Source organism: Meriones unguiculatus (genome assembly GCF_030254825.1).
Source record: "Meriones unguiculatus strain TT.TT164.6M chromosome 13 unlocalized genomic scaffold, Bangor_MerUng_6.1 Chr13_unordered_Scaffold_50, whole genome shotgun sequence".
Lineage (NCBI taxonomy): Eukaryota > Metazoa > Chordata > Mammalia > Rodentia > Muridae > Meriones > Meriones unguiculatus.
Genome location: NW_026843656.1, coordinates 415,217 through 434,322, shown reverse-complemented (window position 1 = coordinate 434,322; position 19,106 = coordinate 415,217).

Sequence of the window (19,106 nt, the reverse complement as noted above, 5' to 3'; positions counted from 1 at the left end):
AGAATTTGCTGTCCATGCTTTTCACCACACTCTGTCATCTGTTAACTATTGCTATATCAAAATAATTCATTCACTGCTATTTGAAATCTGCCTACACTAAATATAATCCACTTCTCTGTTTTCTTTTGTTTGTTCTGTTATTGTTCTTTTGTTGGTTTGTTTGTTTCAGTCAGGTCTAAGATGTGATTGTGCTTAAAAGTATGTTTCTAACTTACTTGTCGGATATTGTAGAGCTCTGAAAGGGTTGCAATTGAAGCAGAAAATTCTGGCATGTTTCCTGAAATTATTCCTAGAGCTTTGTGTTGAGTGTTGCACTTGTAGTTAGGGATATAATCACTCTTTCCAGACAGCCACATCAGAGGGCCCTCCAAGGTCATTTTGTTAGAATTAAAGGCATTATAGATGTTGGAACCCAAGGTCATATTGGGAAGCAGGTTTGAGTGCTTATTGATCTCTTCAATTGCAAAGTATAAAATCAGCAAATATTGATAGTTTCTCCATCTCAGTCTAAACCAGAGGAACAGAATGATGGGTAAGGTCACTACAATTTTCTCAAAAAGTCTTTATCAAATACAGAAACCTAGAGGTCCTAGCCTTTGACTTTTCCTGTGACATGTTAATCTTGTCTGAATAAGCCCATGACAACCCAGGAACATCATCGAATGGCTCCTAAACTCTCAGATGTTTAACTGTTTCTAATATTTTTTGGTGTACATTGTGTGCATAAAATGTCACTTCTTTGTTATCTTATGTGCTGAATACATAGGTGCTTATGATGTTTCGGCTCATGGAAGCATTGGGTTATGGAAGAGTCACTAAGGTGTTTATTAGGAATATAAGTAAGAGCTTCATAACCTTTTCTTTTGTACTGATTCAATTTCATACTCACTTATGAAAATTTTAACAAGTTTATGTGCACTCCTAGTTTTACAGTGTCTCTTTGTGGTACACACAGATGTCCAGGCATCTATCTATAGATAGACCACTTTGAATAAAAGCTAGCATCAGTACTCAGTGCCCACAAGGTGGCCTTGGAAACATGTTTAGTTCCTGTTCATAAGATCCCTTCTGGCATCTTTGGGCACCAGGCACACCTGTGGTGTTCACACATATATAAGAAGATGAGCTCTCAAGTTCATGAAATAGAAATAAATAAGCATGGGCAAAATAGTGTTCCTGGGTTTGAAAAATGATTGATATGTTATGACTAGTTGCTGCTCTTGTGGAGGACCCTGATACAAGTCACAGTAGCCAGTTTTAGGTTCCATTAGTATGTATCACCAGTTCTAGGGAGCCATATCTTCCACTGGCCTCTGATGGGACCCTGCACACAAACATGTAGGCAAAACACACATAAACATAATGTAAAAATAAATAAATTTTTACAAAAATTAAAAAGGAGTAAAAAGTAGTAAAGGAAAGGCATTTCTCTTTCCTTTTAAATGATTAAATGAATGAGTACGGTTTCCTGGATAAGGCAGGGGGAAAAAGTAAGTTAAAGTAGTATATAAAAGAGAGGAAAACCCCAAGTACATGAAGACAGTACAAAAGTGTTCACAATTGTAGAAAGTGGAACTTTGTTGCAGGTAGGTGAGTTGAACTGTGTCACACATAGCTTTCAGTGCTTGGGGATGGGTCCTCAGAAGCTTGTTTCAAAACCTGTGGTAGATAAGCACTGGGTGACCCTAACAGAGGGAGCTTAACAGAAATCATGAGCCTGAAGTCACACTGGGTTGTACTAAAGGAAGGATTCTGCCTTCTGACCTACCATCAGCAGGAAGATATTCCACTTGGTTGTACTACAGGAATCTGGGATCTGTGGCTAGATGTTCTGTTAAGAGAGAATCTATTGGGCAAAAGCAGGCAATGAGAAACAACCAAGAGAAAGGGAATTAGTTTTCCCCAAGGATTATCCCATAGAAAATCTTGAACTGCAGGAATGTATGCATGTATCAATGAGAACTCCTGGGCAGAGCCGTGTCTGCAAAGACTGGCTATGAAAACTTCATTGATGTGGAGAGATTATAATGTTGTAGTTGGAGAGGCTCATTACTGTAGCCTGGGCTACCTGCAGCACCGTGAGTAACTATTTCTTGGACACCTCTGTGGTTAAGATGATAGCTATATCTATATCTGTATCTCTCTCTCTCTCTCTCTCTCTCTCTCTCTCTCTCTCTCTATCTATCTATCTATCTTATATCTGATGAATAAAATCATTTTAGAATGTAGTAACCCACCATCCTCCTGGCTTTTGCCAATCTAAAGGACAAGAATGACTTCACATAGCCATCTTTGGCCTGTATGATAACTTGCCCCATTTTGCTTTCAATGTCTTCTCTGATAACAGTGTCTAAACTCTGAGATACTTTAAAGATACTAAAGATAGAACACATGAAACTGGAGATTCTAGGATTTGTACTGAGCACATAGGGATACTCAAGTTCACTTTAGCAGAAACTCTCCAAGTCTCTGGAAAGAAACAGATATTCAAGCATAAGACATTTAGATGGCCAAATAGACCTGATAAGAATGGAAACTTATCTTGACATATTAGAGTCAGTGTGTTAAAAATATGTAAGTCTCACCATGGAATCACACCATGGAGAGACACAAAAGTTGTTCATTTTTCTATCCCTGATTTCTTTCTGACTGGAAGCATAACAAAGAAAAGTGGAAATGTTTGCAGAGGCACAATGAAGCAGAAAAAAAATGTGTAACTGCTTTTCACATTGTTCTGTATCTAGTTCATTATTCTCAATGGAATCACATGTGTTTAGCAGGTCATGTACTAACTTTTAACCTTAACAACCATAGCACATTCAAGCAATTACTCACAGGTCGAACTTCCATAGTAGACTTGGTTCTCTGTCAAAAAAGATCTCGTCGGTTTGGGATACATCAAGTGGGATGGAAATGGGGATAAATGTAGCAATGTTAACATCCGCCTCCTTGTAGGTTTTTGTCTCCCGTAATTGTCACAACCAAACAGAGATAGCTCAAATGATGTATACACAGGTTGCAGGAGGAGGGTGAGGCAAAGCAAAGGAAGGAACATGTCAGGCTCTTCACTACACAGAGACAGTCCCCTGCATCAAGGCAGATCCAAGGAGATTATTGGCTTAGGTCCTGCAACAGGCTGAGACCTCAACAATGTCAGAGAAGACTTTTAATGCTAATCTGCTTCCTCCTGTTGCTTCAGGCTCTCGGTCTGTGCACACCCAATGGTTCTCATGATGGGCCAGCACAAACACTGCAGCAAAGTCCAGACATCTGTGGATCACAGTACTGAGATATTTCTGTGTCTTTAGCCAGACTTTCTCTGAATTTGTTGTCTTTTTATTGTTCTATTTGCCTCTCATCCATGTACTCTTGGAATCCCATAGCCCTGGGGCTTTGCACCTGGTTCCTCTATGTGGGTGAAAAACATGTTCTTTCTTTCTTCAAAAACCTGTATGATTTCATCATGGTCCACAGTGACTTTGGAGAGCACCAGAGTCTGAGACAAAATTGTAGGTCAAAAAAAAAAAAACCCAGCTTCTTTGTTTTGGATTGCTGTTGTGAAAAGTAGTTTGAACATTTGATTTCCTCTAGTAAGGGGAGCAGGGGCAGTCACTCTTTGATCACTTTGATACCTCTTTGATCACTTCCACCAGTCAAAGTGGCTAAACTAAGCAACAAGGAAAATAGATTCAGACATTTTTGATGAGACCTGATAGGCTACAGTAAGATGGTAGAGGAGAAGGACATCCCTTATCAGTGGACTAGAGGAGGGATATCGAGGTAGGGGCTTCAGAGGGAGAGATTTCAATCTTACTTTGACATGGAGTTTTGACCAAAGTAAACACTGGTGACTCAGCCTTATGCAGGACACCTGGGTTCCGGGTTCTCAACTCAGCTTTTGCATTCAGATTTCCTCCTGGATGTCTGGCACCAAATTCAGAATTATACAGGACCAAAAGACAGGGCAACCTGCTTATATACAATTTAAGTCATGACAAAGAACACATTTACAACTTGTATGCATAGCTTAGATTATCAGCCACTTTCCTCTTTACATTCTTTCCTGATTAAAAGACAAAATTAATCACCTTAAGAATCAGGATAGGAGTAAGTTTTGGGGCCTGTGAATATGAACTCAGTTTTGAACCTGGCAGCAGAAGTCTTGAGATGGCTGGACTCAGTCAATTATCTCTTAAAAACAACCAAAAAGAAAAGTACTTCATCTCTATACTTTCTCTACTTTACTGTAATACTGTTTATCATAATTACTACTGATATAATTTATGATATTTTTATTATATATATTATTATAATAAAATATATACAATATAATGCAAATCAAAATTTGAGATCTAACTTGTGTAAAATCCATTCATGAAAACACAGCCATGAAATTTCAAAATAGCTAAAACTGCAAGAGGCTTTGAATGTAGGAAAGTGAAGAAATGATGTACTGTTAACTCTTATATATAAACAAACAAAATAATTAATTGATGGCTCCTATGTATAATCTTGCAAAATTTGGTTACTGGAATTTAAAAATACGTATATAGATTACACACACAAATCTATTTCTCTCTCTCTCTCTCTCTCTCTCTCTATATATATATATATATATATATATCCAGATAAAGATTAATATACCCATATAGTGAAATTTCTATGTAGGCACTAGCTTAATTTCTCTATGTTCAGTGAGTTGTGTAAATGCTGTATTCAGCGATAAAGACTTGCAGTGAATTTATGGAGAGCAAATTATAATTTTGATAAAAGTGTGCATTGTTTGGGCATTCTAATAAGACTCTTTTGGCCACCAGCTCAAGTAGATATAACCCATACTTCATTTGATGACGAGTGACATACTCTCTCGTATTATTTCATTTGGATCACCTTCAGATATGCATACATTTTAGGCAGCTTTTGCTGTATTAGGTTACTAGAGTAATATTCAATTGACATTTCATCTTCACTGTCTCTTTTCATATTACTTTCCATAATGTCCTCTTCCCCACTTCCAACCGATTCTTCTTTATGAGCCCATCTTCCATCTATCAATAACTATTTTATTGACCTATCCTAGGGAGATATAGTTACTTGTTCTTGAACACTAGTCCCTTATTCTGTGTGTATTCTACATGGTTTTATGTACTGTACATTGCTTGTCATTCACTTTAAAAGTAATATTAACATGTGAGAAGATATGTGCCATATTTGTATTTTTGAATTTGTGTTACTATATACTCAGACTGATTTTTTTCTAGTTTGCTTGCAGATATGCATTTTCTTTCAAATTTCATGATTTACTTTGTAAAATGACTGAGTACTATTTTGTTGTATAAATGTCCACATTTTCTTTATCTATTCTTCTGTTATGGACATCTGGGTTTTATCCAATTTCTGGAAGTGTTGATTAAAGCAATCATGAACATGTTTGCATAAATGTCTCCATGGAAGGATGAAACATTTTTTGGATATATGCCCAAGAGTGGTATAGCTGGTTCTTGAGGCAGAACATTCTCCATATTGCTGAGGAAAAGCCACAAATATGTTCTTAGTGGCTATACATTTTTGTACTCCTACTACCAATGTCTGAATATTCTTAGCCATTGTGACTCTCTTTAGACCATACCTCAAACTACTTTTTGTTTCCATTTCCTGGTGACTATCGATCTTGCATATATCTTTAAATGTTTCTCAGCCATTTGAATTATTTCTTTAAGAATTCTCTTCTAATATCTTCTTCTATTTCTTTCTTCAGAGACTGAAGTTTTGTTGTTTTTTTTTTTTCATACAAGTCTTTCACTTGCTTGGTTAGAGTTACACCAAGGTACTTATGTCCTTTGTGGCTATTGTGAAGGGTGTTGCTTTCCCAATTTCTTTCTCAGCCCTTTTGTCTTCTGTATACAGGAGTGCTATTACATTTTTTGAGTTGATTTTGTATCCAGGCACTTGGATGAATGGATTTATCAGCTGTAGGAGTTCCCTGGTAGAATTTTTGGGGTCACTCAGGTATATTACCATATATCATCTGCAAATAATGACATGACATGAACTCATGGGCTGGCTCTTTGATCACCTTCATGTGAGGGGTTATCGGCCTTACCAGTCCACAGAGGAAAACAATGAAGCCAGTCCTGATGAGACTTGATAGACTCATGTCAGATGGAAGAGGATAAAGTCCTACCCTATCATTGGACTGGGGGAGGGGCATAGGAGAAGAAGAGGGAAGGTGGGATTGGGAGGGGATGGGGAGGGTGCTACACCTGGGATACAAAGTGAATTAACTGTAATTAATAATAGTAATAAATAATTCTTTATTTAGAATTATGTGTGTGTATTATTTGTATTGTATATTTTCTTGATATCTAATTTTTCTTTTGAATTATTTATTCATTTGAATATTAGCCTTTATTTGGGTGTGTAGTTGGTGAAAGTATTTCAGCTTTTTGTACACTTCTTCATTTTCAGAATGATGGTGGTCTTTTGTTATGAAGATTTTCAGTTATCTGCTGTAATATTGAAGATGGTTTATCTTTATGCCTGGGCAAGGGCTAGGAAGATCTCCCCTACTCGTTGACAACTAAGATTAATACAGGAAAACTCTCCATCCTAAAAAATACAATCAACATCAACATCAACATTCAGTGCAATCCTCATCAAAATTCCAGACAATTCTTACCAGATGTTGAAAGGACAATTTTCAGCTTCAAATACAAGCACAAACAAGCCATGAAACCTAAAACAATCCTAAATAAGAACTGCGAGAGGGATCACCCATCCAAAGATTAAATTGAACTAAAAACTACAGTAGTAACAGGATGGTATTGGCATAGTAGCAAACACTTTGGTCGATGATGAGATGGAAGACCCATGCAGAAATCCAAATACCTATGGACAGTTAATATTTTTAAAATAAGAAATCTTGAAATAAACACTGGAAAAAAGACAGCACCTTCAACACATTGTTGTGGTCAAACTAGAAGTTTGCACATAAAATAATTCAAAAGATCCTTATGTATCTCTCTGAACAAAACTCACCAAAATAGATTAAAGACCTCAGTAAAATCAAAAATCAGAGAATCTGATGGATGAGAAATTAAGGAAGAGTATTTTCTCTAGTCATGAGAATGTCTTTTTCATGTTTTGGACTGTTTTGGTGAGGCTTATCACTTGAGTTTTTGTTAGACTTCTTCAGCAGTTTTTTTTTATTTCTAGATACATCTCAGTTTTTAATTTTAGTGATTCCTTTTGTCTTCAACTATCTTCAGTGTTTTATTTCACTTTTTGTTTTCACAGACATCATTGAGGTTTTATATATATCCTCTGTTATATCCTTGATTTATCTATGTTTTGAAATCATTGCTTTGTTCTGTGGCTATATTGAATTTCTCAGGGTCTCCTCTAGTAGGGTTGTGGTGATTTGGTGTCTTGGGTGTTAATGATTTTGATTTCGCTCTGGTGTCTAGTTATCTGGATTTGGGATGATTGTGATTCTAGCTGTGGGTATCTGGACTTTTCTATTTTAGGTTTATGATGTTTAATTCCTTCACTTCTGTTTCTCTCTCTGGATCTTAGGAAAGGGTGTTGGCTGTGTATTGTCTTGTAGAGAATTCTTCTGAATGTGTTCCTTGATAGGTCATTAGGGATACTAGAGAGAGACTGTTCTTAGGTGTGGGTGATTACACTAAAAATAATGATGAATAAAGATAGCCCTTTCCTCAAATTATAGGGCTGGAAATGGTTTAGAAAGCAAATTGACCCCCCCAAAAAAAAACAAGATAAAGTAGATATTTTCATGTCTCAAAAAATAAGTTATCAATCAAAATTAATCAAAAGAGATGGGAAAGAACACTTTATACTCACTGCAGGAAAAACTCACCACTACAACCATTCAATAATGAACATCTATGATGCAAATGTAAGGGTAGCATCATTCATAAAATAAATATTACTTTAAATCACACATTGAATCTCACACATTAATACTAGGAGACTTCAGCACTGACTTTCTCCAAAGGACAGATCAAGACAAAATGTAAATGTGGAAATAAAGAAACTAACAGACATCTTGAATCAAATGGGACTAAACAGATATCTACAGAACATTTCTCAGCAACCCATGAAACCTTCTCCATATTTGACCATATAATCAGTCACAAGGCAAGCCTCAAAAGGTTGAAATAACTCCAGAACTTTTATCAGACATCCATGGATTAAAGCTAGACTTCAATAAGAGAAAAACCACTTGATCATGGAAGATACAAAGGAAGAAGTAAAAGACATTCTAGTTTTCAATGAAAATGAGGCAAAACATACACAAACTTATAAGACACAATCAAAGCAGTGCTAAGAGAAAAGCTCACAGCATTTTGATGAATGAAGTGCCTTCATAAAGAAATTGGAGAGATCCCATACTAGTAATTTAGTAGCACACTTGAAAGCTCTCTAACAGAAGGAAGCAAACACACCAACATGGAGCAATTGACAGGAAATATTCAAACTTGGGGCTGGAACCAATACATTGGAAGCAAAGAGACTGATACAAAGAATCAATAAAACCAAAAGCTGGTTCTTTGAAAATATCAACAAGATAAACAAACCCTTAGCCAAACTAACTTAAAGGCAGAGGGAGAGTATCCAGATAAACAACATCAGAAACAAAAAGGGGGACATAACTACAGACAATGAGGAATTCCAAAAAAAATCAATAGGATTTACTTCAAAAGCCTGTATTCCACAAAATTCAAAAATCTAAAGTAAACAAGTGATTTTCTGGAATGATTTCACCTATTGAAGATAAATCAAGATCAGGAAAAAGTTTAAACAATCCAATAACCACTAAGAAAATAGAAGGAAACATCAAAAATCCCCCCCCCAAAAAAAAAGCCAGGATCTTTGGTGCAGAATTCTGTCAGACATTCAAAAAAGAACTCATACATATACTCTTCAAATTGTTCCACAAAATAGAAACAGAAGGAACATTGCCAAATTCATTCTATGAGGCCACAGTCACACCTAAACTACATAAAGACCCAACAAAGAAAGATAATTCCAGACCAATTTCATGCATGAACTTCCATGCAAAAACCAACCAACAAACAAAAAAACCTCAATAAAATACAAACTGAATCCAAGAACACATCATATACATCATTACGGGGATGCAGGGATGGTTCAACATACCATATTACAAATTTTAAAGAAAAAAATCACATGGTCATCTCATTAGATGGAGAAAATATGTTTGAGCAAATCCAACATCCCATCATGATGAAAGTCTTAGAGAGATCAAACATACAATGTTTATATTTAAACATAATAAACGCTATATACAGCAAACTTATTGCAAGCATCAAAATAAATAAATGTAGAAATATTGTAGAAAATAAATAAATGTAGAAAAATTCAAAGCAATTCCAGTAAAATAAGGGACAGGAGAAGAATGCCCACTCTCTCTGTTCCTCTTCAATATAGTACTTTAAGTTTTAGCTAGAGCAATAAGACAACTAAGGGAGATCAAGGGCATACAAATCAGCAAGGAAGAAATCAAAATATTGCTATTTGCAGATGTGGTGGTAGTGTATGTAAGCAACCCCAAATATTCCACCATAGAACTCCTATAGCTGATAAACAGTTTCAGCAATGTAGCTGGATACAGGATTAATTTTTTTTTAAATCCATAGTTCTCCTGTACATAAGGGACATATGTGTTGAGAAAGAAATGGAAACTACATCATTCATAATATCCACAAATGCTATAATGTATCTTGGTGTGACTTTAACCAAATAAGTGAAAGATTTGCATGAAAAGAATTTCAATGGTCTGAAGAAAGAAAAAGAAGATGTCAGAAATGGAAAGATCTCCTAATTTCCTGGATCCATAGGATTAAGATAGGGAAAATGGCCATCTAACCAAAGGCAGTCACATCAAAATACCAACACAGTTCTTTTCAGACCTTGAAAGAAAAATTCTAAACTTCATATGGATGAATTTAAAAATCCAGAACTGCTTAAACAATCCTATGCAATAAAAAAACAAACAAACAAACAAACAAACAAAAAAACTTCTGGAGTTATCTCAATCCCTGACTTTAAGCTACAATATCCAGCAATTGTAATAAAAACTGCATGGTACTGGCATAGGGATAGACTGGTTGATTGATCAATGGAATTGAATCAAAGACCCAGAAATGAACCCCCATACCTATGGTCAATTGATTTTTGACAAGGAAGCCAGAACCGTACAATGGAAAAAAGAAAGCATCTTCAACAAACCATGCTGGTCTAACTGTATCTCTGCATGTAGAAAAATGCAAATAGATACATATTTTTCTCCCTGAAAAAACCTCAAATCCAAGTAGGTCATAGACCTCAATATAACTTCAGACACACTAAATCTGTTAGAAGAGAAAGCTGGAAGGAGCCTTGAACTCATTGGTACAGGAGACAACTTCCTGAACAGAACACCAACAGATCTATAAGGAGTAAACGTTATCAATGGAACTAAATGTTAGTCTACACATTAGGAAAAGAGCACATCAATCCAATTTTCAACACAGTGCTATATCCAAACTATACAATGGACTCAAGAAATCAAACTCCAATAAAAAATGATCCAACATACTAAAAATGAAATGATTCAATGAATCAACAAAACCAAGAGCTGGTTCTTTGAGAATATCAACCAGAGAGACAACCTCTTAGCCAAAGTAACTAAAAGGCAGAAAGACACTATCCAAGTGAACAAAATAAAAAAGGAAAAGAATGATAGAAGTATAGAAATCGAAGGAATCATTAGGTCTTACTTCAAGAGTGTATACATCACAAAAATTTTATATCTATATAAAATGGACAATTTTTGTCGCGCGCAATCCTTCGCCGATAAGGAAGACGCGGCAACCGAAGATTTGTCCAGCAGAATCTTTATTGTAGAGCTCTTGTAGGTAGATGGAGAAGGACCCCAAACCCTGTGCGTGCTCTGCTTAAATAGCCAGCAGGGTGACTTGCTCGTCTGTGATTGGTGCTCCGCACAATACCCAATTAGCATGTGTTCTCTGATAGGGAGAACACTCAAATCCGCATTAGCATCATGTGGCGCATGCGCCGCTGTAAGGCGAGTTCTAGCAAGAAGAACCAGGAAGCAGGAAGCCAGCGCCATCTCGTAATGGCAAATGCGGCTCCCGACATCTCCCCCTTTCTTTAAAATTACAAGCCAAGCCAAAATGTAATACTATGAGATTTCCGATCGGCTCACTGACTCAACAGCATAAGCGATCAAGGAGGTTACATAGTATAAGAGACCCTTTGCACCTTGAACCCCGTGCAATGGGAACCTGAGCCCTGGGAGATGCAAAGGTCTGTTCAGAACAGCATCCCGGTGCAATGGGAACCTGTGCCCGTCAGGAGTGCCATGAGTTCTGACAGTGTCTCAACGGCTAAGCATGTTTAACCAGACTTGAGGGGATGTTCCCTGTTCGACAGCCAGCATAGCCTGAACTATGGCCACATTCTTTGCATGTTGTTGTCTTTTGAACTTGCGAAGCAACCAAAAACAGAGGAGCAGTCTTGCAACCAAGGTTACTCCAAACATTCCCACCCCCACCCAATCTGAAGTAAGAAAAGGCAGAAGAAACCCAGGGTAAAATTAGTGGTCCTCCTCGCTGTCCTTGATTCTTTAAGCAGTAGCAGGTGTGTCTGTTGAAAGATCATCTTCAGCTGTCACGAGCTTTCGCGTGAGGCACTCCGGTACCCAGAATGGATTGTTTTCTTCCTGTGGAAAAACACAGACAGCTCCCCTGGATCTTATTAAAATAGGATCCGGGCCTTTCAGCGAGTTAGAAGTCTTAACCTTTCCTTTATCTTTACTCTGGCTCTTCTCCTCAAGCAGAGGCGCTGTCGCACCATACCCTGGCGCATAAGGCGGAGGAGGGTTTGGGCCATATCTTTCTGATTCATATTTGGCCGCTTCCTCATCTAATTCTGCTTGCTCAGCAGGATCAAGCCCTGCTTCCTCCTCAGAGTCAGATGACTCTTGCTGATCCTCTCCTTCGGAGGACGTCTCCTCCTCGGAAGAGGACGATATTGTATAATTTTTAAACTCAGTGAGGAGAGGATACAATTTAGGGTCCTCCTCACCTTTACTTACCCCTTTCTCAGAGGCAGGCAACAGCTTTAAGTTTTTTGCTCGCTGTTCGAGCTCTTCCTTCTTTGCAAGTTGCTTTGCCCTTTTTTCAAGTTCAGCTAGCTTATCTTTACCTTTTACTTTCTTTTTTATTGGCTTTCTTTCCTGCTTAGCCTTTTTTCCCTTTTCAGCTTCTGATAGACTATCTTGGTGGTCTGATAATGCCCGTTGGCCTTCCCTGATTTTTTCCTTACATCTTTCATCCTTAATGCAAGATTTTAACAGTTTGTATAGTGGCCACACCCCTGGTTTCAGGGTCCCCTGTTCTTTCTCTCGTGTCAAATCTCCTCCTAATTTATCCCACGATCTTTTAGAAAGGGACCCAGAGACCAAAAACCAGGGAGCCACTCGATCAACCTCCTTAAGAAAGTTCCGCAGCACCCTGTCAGGGATTTTTAAATCCTTTTGCTCCAGCAGCGCCTGCGCTGCTTCCAAAATCGGTTTAGTTGGTTGGTTACCCATAGCTCCTTTATCTACAGGGGAGAGCGCGGCGGTTCAGCTATCTACCTGAATCTTATGGCCAATTATTCAAAATTGCAAAAAGGACAGATGCAAGTTTTATCCCGTTTCGCACAATTAAGACACAGACAACACAGTAAAACAAAAACGAAACTAACAACGAGAAACGGAATACACCAGACCACAGAAATCATACCTTGCTGAAAAGTGCTGCAGCTTTTCACTCTGCTGGCTTGAATCTTCCTCCGACGAGCAGTCGGTGGTCCTTCGAGTCGTTCCTCTGCCCGGGGTCGGCGGTTCCCGGGTTTCGGCACCACTTGTCGCGCGCAATCCTTCGCCGATAAGGAAGACGCGGCAACCGAAGATTTGTCCAGCAGAATCTTTATTGTAGAGCTCTTGTAGGTAGATGGAGAAGGACCCCAAACTCTGTGCGTGCTCTGCTTAAATAGCCAGCAGGGTGACTTGCTCGTCTGTGATTGGTGCTCCGCACAATACCCAATTAGCATGTGTTCTCTGATAGGGAGAGCACTCAAATCCGTATTAGCATCATGTGGCGCATGCGCCGCTGTAAGGCGAGTTCTAGCAAGAAGAACCAGGAAGCAGGAAGCCAGCGCCATCTCGTAATGGCGAATGCGGCTCCCGACAAATTTTCGTGATAGAGTCTACGTACCAAAGTTAAATCAAGATCAGGTAAATAAAACATCCTATCTTCCCTAAGGAAAGAGAGGAAGTCATCAAAAGTCCCCATCCAAAAAAGCCAAGGGCCAGATAATTTCAGCTCAGAATTCGATCAGACCTTCAAAGAAGAGTAAATACCAATAGTCTTCAAACTATCCCACAAAAAAAGAAGCAGAAGGAACATTAACAAATTGTTTCTATGAAGACACAGTCACGTCACAGTAAGACCCAAGAAAGACATGAACTTCAGACCAATTTCCCAAATGAACACTGACAAAAAAACCTCAGTATAATACTTGCAAACTAAATACAAGAACACATAAAAGATATCATCCACCACTGTCCCATAAGCTTTATCCCAGGCATGCAGGAGTGGTCCAGTCTATAGAAATCCATCAATTTAATCCACCACATAAACAAACAGAAGGGTAAGAATTCCATGATCATGTCCATAGAAGCCAAAAATCCAACACCTGTGCATGTATAAAATGGAACTAAATGTCAGTCTACACATTAGGAAAAGAACATATCAATCCTATTTTCAACAAAGTGCTAATATCCAAACTGTACAACGGACTCAAGACATCAAACTCCAATAAAAATGACCCAATTAAATAATTTGAACAGAACTAAACAAAGAATTTTCAACAGTGAAATCTTGAGTGGCTTAGAAGCACTTAAAGAAATGCTCACCTTCCCTCATCATCAGAGAAATGCAAATCAAAATGGCTCTGAGATTCCATCTCATACCAGTCTGAATGATTAAGATCAAAAATCTCAAATTGTAGCACATCCTGGTGAGGATGAGGACAAAGCAGAACACACTTTCCTTAGTGGTGTGAGTGTAAACTTTTACAAGCACTTTGGAAAAAGATCTGGCGCTTTCTCAGAAAATTGGGAAGACCTAGCTATACCACTACTGGATATATACCCAAAAGAGGCTCTACAAAAGGACACCTAATCAACTACGAGATTCATAGCAGTTTTATTTGTAGTAGCCAGAATCTGGAAACCACCTAGATGTCTCACAACTGAAGAATGGATAAAGAAACCATGGCACATTCACACAAACGATAATACTCAGCCATTAAAAACAAAGCAATCAACTTCCACTGCTTTCCCCAGCCAGCGGTGAGATTTTTTTTTTTGAATTCTCTGTTTCTTATCAGGCAAAGAAATCTTGCATTGAGCATGCACAGACACACCTTACCCACTCCACCCCATTCCCTTCCCCCATATCGACTGCATATGACAACAACTTCACGTTTGGGTCGGGACCTCTGAAAAAAACCAAGTTTCTCTAGGATTATAGTTATCAGATTAGAATAGGATAGAATATTGTCATAGTGATTATGGCATTTAAGGAGACCACAGGCCACAAATACACACCCTCATGGTTTTATAAATGGCAAATGCACCCAGGTCAGGCCTGGACAGTTAGATGATGAGATACACTAAGGATGAGGAAAGGAAGACACCCTCCTCCTCTCCAAGCTCAGACACACCCAGGAACCTTTGCGGAGGAATTCATCCAAACCCTTCCAGGATGAGAGGAGTTCTGGAGGAGTTTCAAATTCCCTGCAGTCACCAGAGAGGTTAGTGCCACCTGAATTCACTTTGCCAACTGCTTGAGAAAAATTTGAAGGCACTGCTGAACTGATGACCCTTTGGACTCTATGAGTTCACAGTTCTAGTCACTAGCTTTCTGCTAGTCATTGGCAGAGGGTTTAGATGTCGTGCTAAGCACATTGGCATCTACTATATACAATATATTAAGGATAAAACCCCTCAGCAAATGATGTCCTCACTAAAATAATTTCTAAACCAAAGGTCCTGAAAACTTCAGTCTTAATTTGCATACATATTCTACTACTAAAACTTCATAATCATTAAGAAGTGAGAAAGTAAACTCATCCAAGTGTTGTGCCGCCCAATCTGAAAACATTATTAGTGGATATTTTGGAAACAGGGACTGTCTGACATGAACTGATTGGCCTGCTCTTTGATCACCTTCCCCTGAGCGGGGAGCTGCTTCACCAGGCCACAGAGGAAGACAATGCAGCCAGTCTTGATGAGACCTGATAGAATAGGATCAGAAGGAAGGGGAGGAAAACCACCCCTATCAGTGGACTGGCGGAGGGGCATGGGTGGAGAAGGGGGAGGTGGGTGGATTTGGGAGGGGAGGAAGGAGAGAGCTACAGGGGAGATACAAAGTTAATAAATTGTAACTCATAAAAATTAAAAAAAATAAAAATATAGAAATAAAAATTAAACTCAATTGACTAGGATAATCTCTTGACTGGACAAAGAGCCGCATGGATTTATTCGATTGCACTTTTGCAGCAGAGCAACTTGGAAGTTAACACCTGCTTCAGCTACCAGAGCCTTGAAACAAAAAAGCAGTGAAAGTCAGGTGGGCAGGGCCGGGAGGGGAGGATACAGGGCCATTTCAGGGGGATCCCTGGGATGCTCTGATGCCCTGTTCCTAGGAGGAACCCAACTCTCTTGGGCACTCAGAGGAAAGCCCAAGCTGACCGCCCCCAGCCCAGGCAGCCCAGAGACCATAGGCACCTCTGAAGATTGCTCAACGCTTTTCCTCCCCCCGCCAGCTTGGTGTCTTGTTTCTAAAATCCCCATCTGCACAACATAAACAGGAAAAAGCCTTGGAGGTGCAAATTCCAAGCTTCCAGCCGAGGGCGGGAGAACCTCATCCATGCTGCCAGTGGCAAGCAGGCAGCAGAGAAGAGCAAACTTTCCAAGGGAGCCCGGGACCCTCCACGCCCTTCTCCCACCACTCCAAAGGGAGAGAGGAAGCGGAAGGAAAGACCCCTGATACAGGAAAATAAAGAATAGGGGAGGGGGGCATTGCAGCACCGGCCAGGCCTCTAAGAGCTCCGCCTGGGTGGCAAGAATGCGCCCCGCCGCCCACTTCCCTAGCAACGTGTCTGAGCAACCTGGGAGGACCCGAAGGCCTGGCCCTCTCCGGTGGGGCAGGGGAGGGGCTGGCGCGAGGCGAAGCGCTGGCACAGTGCGCGCCTCCATTGTCCAGCGTGACGGAAGCGCCATTGCTATGGCAACAGCAGCCAAAGGGAAAAGGCTGAGCTTGTCCTGTGCCTGGTGGGCGGCGGCGACGAGGGCGATGACGGAAACCCTCTTCCTGGGCGCGGTGGTGGCAGTCATGGCTCGGCTAGTGGACTACTTCACTGTGGAAGGCTGAGAGAAGAAGCCAGGTAAGGGTGTGGGGTGGGTGCTGCCTCAGCTCCGCCTCCGCCCTCAAGCTCCTCCCCCGCCCCTGGGCTCCTCCCTCGTCTCCGCCCCGGGCTCCGCCTCCGCCCCTGGGCTCCGCCTCCGACCTCTGGGCTCCGCTTCCGCCCCGGGCTCCTCCCCTGTCTCCGCTCCAGGCTCTGCCTTTGCTCTCGGGCTCCTCCTTCTCCGCTCCAGGCTCCGCCCCCGCCCGCGGGCTCCTCCCCCGCCTCTTCCTCTGGGATCCGCCTCCGCCCCTAGCAGCCATCCCAATGGGCTAGGCGGTGCTGGGCCTGGCATCGCGGCTGGGAGGAGGAGAGGAGAGCGCGTTGGGTCCCGCGGTGGGGGAGCGGCGGGTCCACCGGTGTTGGCCATCCCAGAGCGGTTGAGCCTGGCTGGCTGTGGGCGTGTATGAGGGACCCACAGGATGGCGGTCATGGGGCGAGGCCGGGGCAGTGCAGCCGGGGGCTGGCGGAATGGGCGGGTGGTGATAGTCTGCCCGCGTTCAGACAAGAGCTTCTGTGCTGGCTGCTGGTACCCAAGACCGCGCCCTCTGGCCACAGGGGATTGGGAGGGCGGGAGCACAGTGTGTGGAGTTCCTAGGGATATACTTGTGCCCTGCATCCTGAGGAAGAGTGATGCTAGGGCCAGTCCTCCCGGAAAGGAAGTACAGAGAGTCTGGTGTTGCCTCCTGCCTGCCCCGGGGTGGGTGGGGTGGGGGAGCTTGACATTCCAGTCAAACAAAAGCCAGGTACTTGGAAAGGACGCAGGATCGGTGCACATTTCTAGGAACATTGTTTCAGAATGTATGTGCCAGCGTTCCAGAATGAAATGATGCTTCTTAAATAAAAGACAGACATCCAACCACTGCAGGTGCTCTCTCTCACTTAGCTTTCAAGTGATTTGATTGTTCTCTTTATTTCATCAGAGAATTCTTCTTACGGCATAGTTTGGTATATACATTGCTGTTTTTACTCTGATGGACTTGCACAACCAGGAGTATACAGGGTTCATGCGGGCTTATTTTCCTATTTGTATTTCTTTGTGTTGCTATGTGTAGATAATCAGGATGTAATAACAAGGTTACTGTAGAGCTGGGAAAGCTCTTTTATTTCATGGTAATTCCAGTTTTACACTTGCAAGGAATTTTAGCTACCAGCTCTGTAGCCCCTTGTCTCAGGAGGTGCTTAGGTTGTTTTGCTGATTGTTGGTCGTTGGTAGCACTAGAGTACTGCTGTTCTACTCATCTCTTTTTATTGTTTATTTATCCCTACGAATTTGTTTAAGAGAAGGAATCGTTCATATTTTTTCTCACTACTGCCTAATTGAGGTCACTCAAGAGAATCGCTTGTAGGTTGGTGAGATGGCTCAGCAGATAAAGGCTCTTGCTGGGCAAGGATGGAGACCTGAGTTCGAGCCCTGAGTTCATGAGAAGGTGGAAGGCAAGAAGTGATTGCACAGAGTTGTCTTCTAACCTTCCTATGTGTTCCCTAGTATGCATGCTTCACTTCATCATGAACACACACACACACACGCTAAAAAAAGACATTGTGTTGTATTTAGAAAATCTTGCTGCTCCAAAATGTCATGTCATTTCAGTTGTCAGTATCTTACAGACATAGTCTTACCCAGACTGCTAGGGTGGAGAATCAGTTTTGTTTTTAATCTTGTTTAGTTTTCAGTTACATTTTTCTTCGCCCTACAATTTTATTTAATTTTGTTTTGTTTTCTTTTTCTTTCTTTTTTTTCAGACATATTCCCTCTATAGAGTCCTGGCTGTCCTGGGATTCCCTATGTAGATCAGGCTGGCCTTGAACCTACAGAGATCTGCCTTCCTTGGCTTCCCAAGTGCTGGTGTTAAAGACCATGCCCAGCTTTCCCCACAACAATTTTGAAACAATAACAAACTTGAAAAAAGTTACAAGTACGTACAGTTAATTGCTGTTTTACTTTCGACATTTTTGAGAGGAAGCTGCTGACCTTATGCCCTGTCACTCTGAGTGGTTTAGTGTCAATTTTATACAAACAAGAATGTTGTCCTATATAATGACAGTGCAGTTATTAAAAGGAAATTCATGCTGATATAGTATTCCATTTAATTTGGGTTTTTTTGGACTATGTTATTACTCACATAAATGTCGAAAGAAGTTGGTTCATTTAAGTGTTGCATTGTTTCTTTATCTCTTTAGTCTCTTTCAATATGGAAGAGTTCCCTCATTTTTTCATGATCTTGTCACTTTTGATGACTATGGGTCAGTTATATTTTTTCTTCATTAATTTATTTATTTGTTCATTTTACATCCCACTCACACCCTCACTATCTGCTCTTTTCCAAGTCCCACCCTTCCACCCACTTTCCCCACTTAGCCCTCTTAACAATCTACCCTGGCACATCAAGTTACATCAGCATTAAGTACCTCTGCTTTCACTGAGGCAAGACAAGGAAGCCCTACTAGGGAAATGGGATCCAAAGGGAGGCAACAGAGTTCAAGTCAGAGACAGCTCCTGCTCTAGTTCCTAGGGGACTGTCTTGAGGACAAGCAGC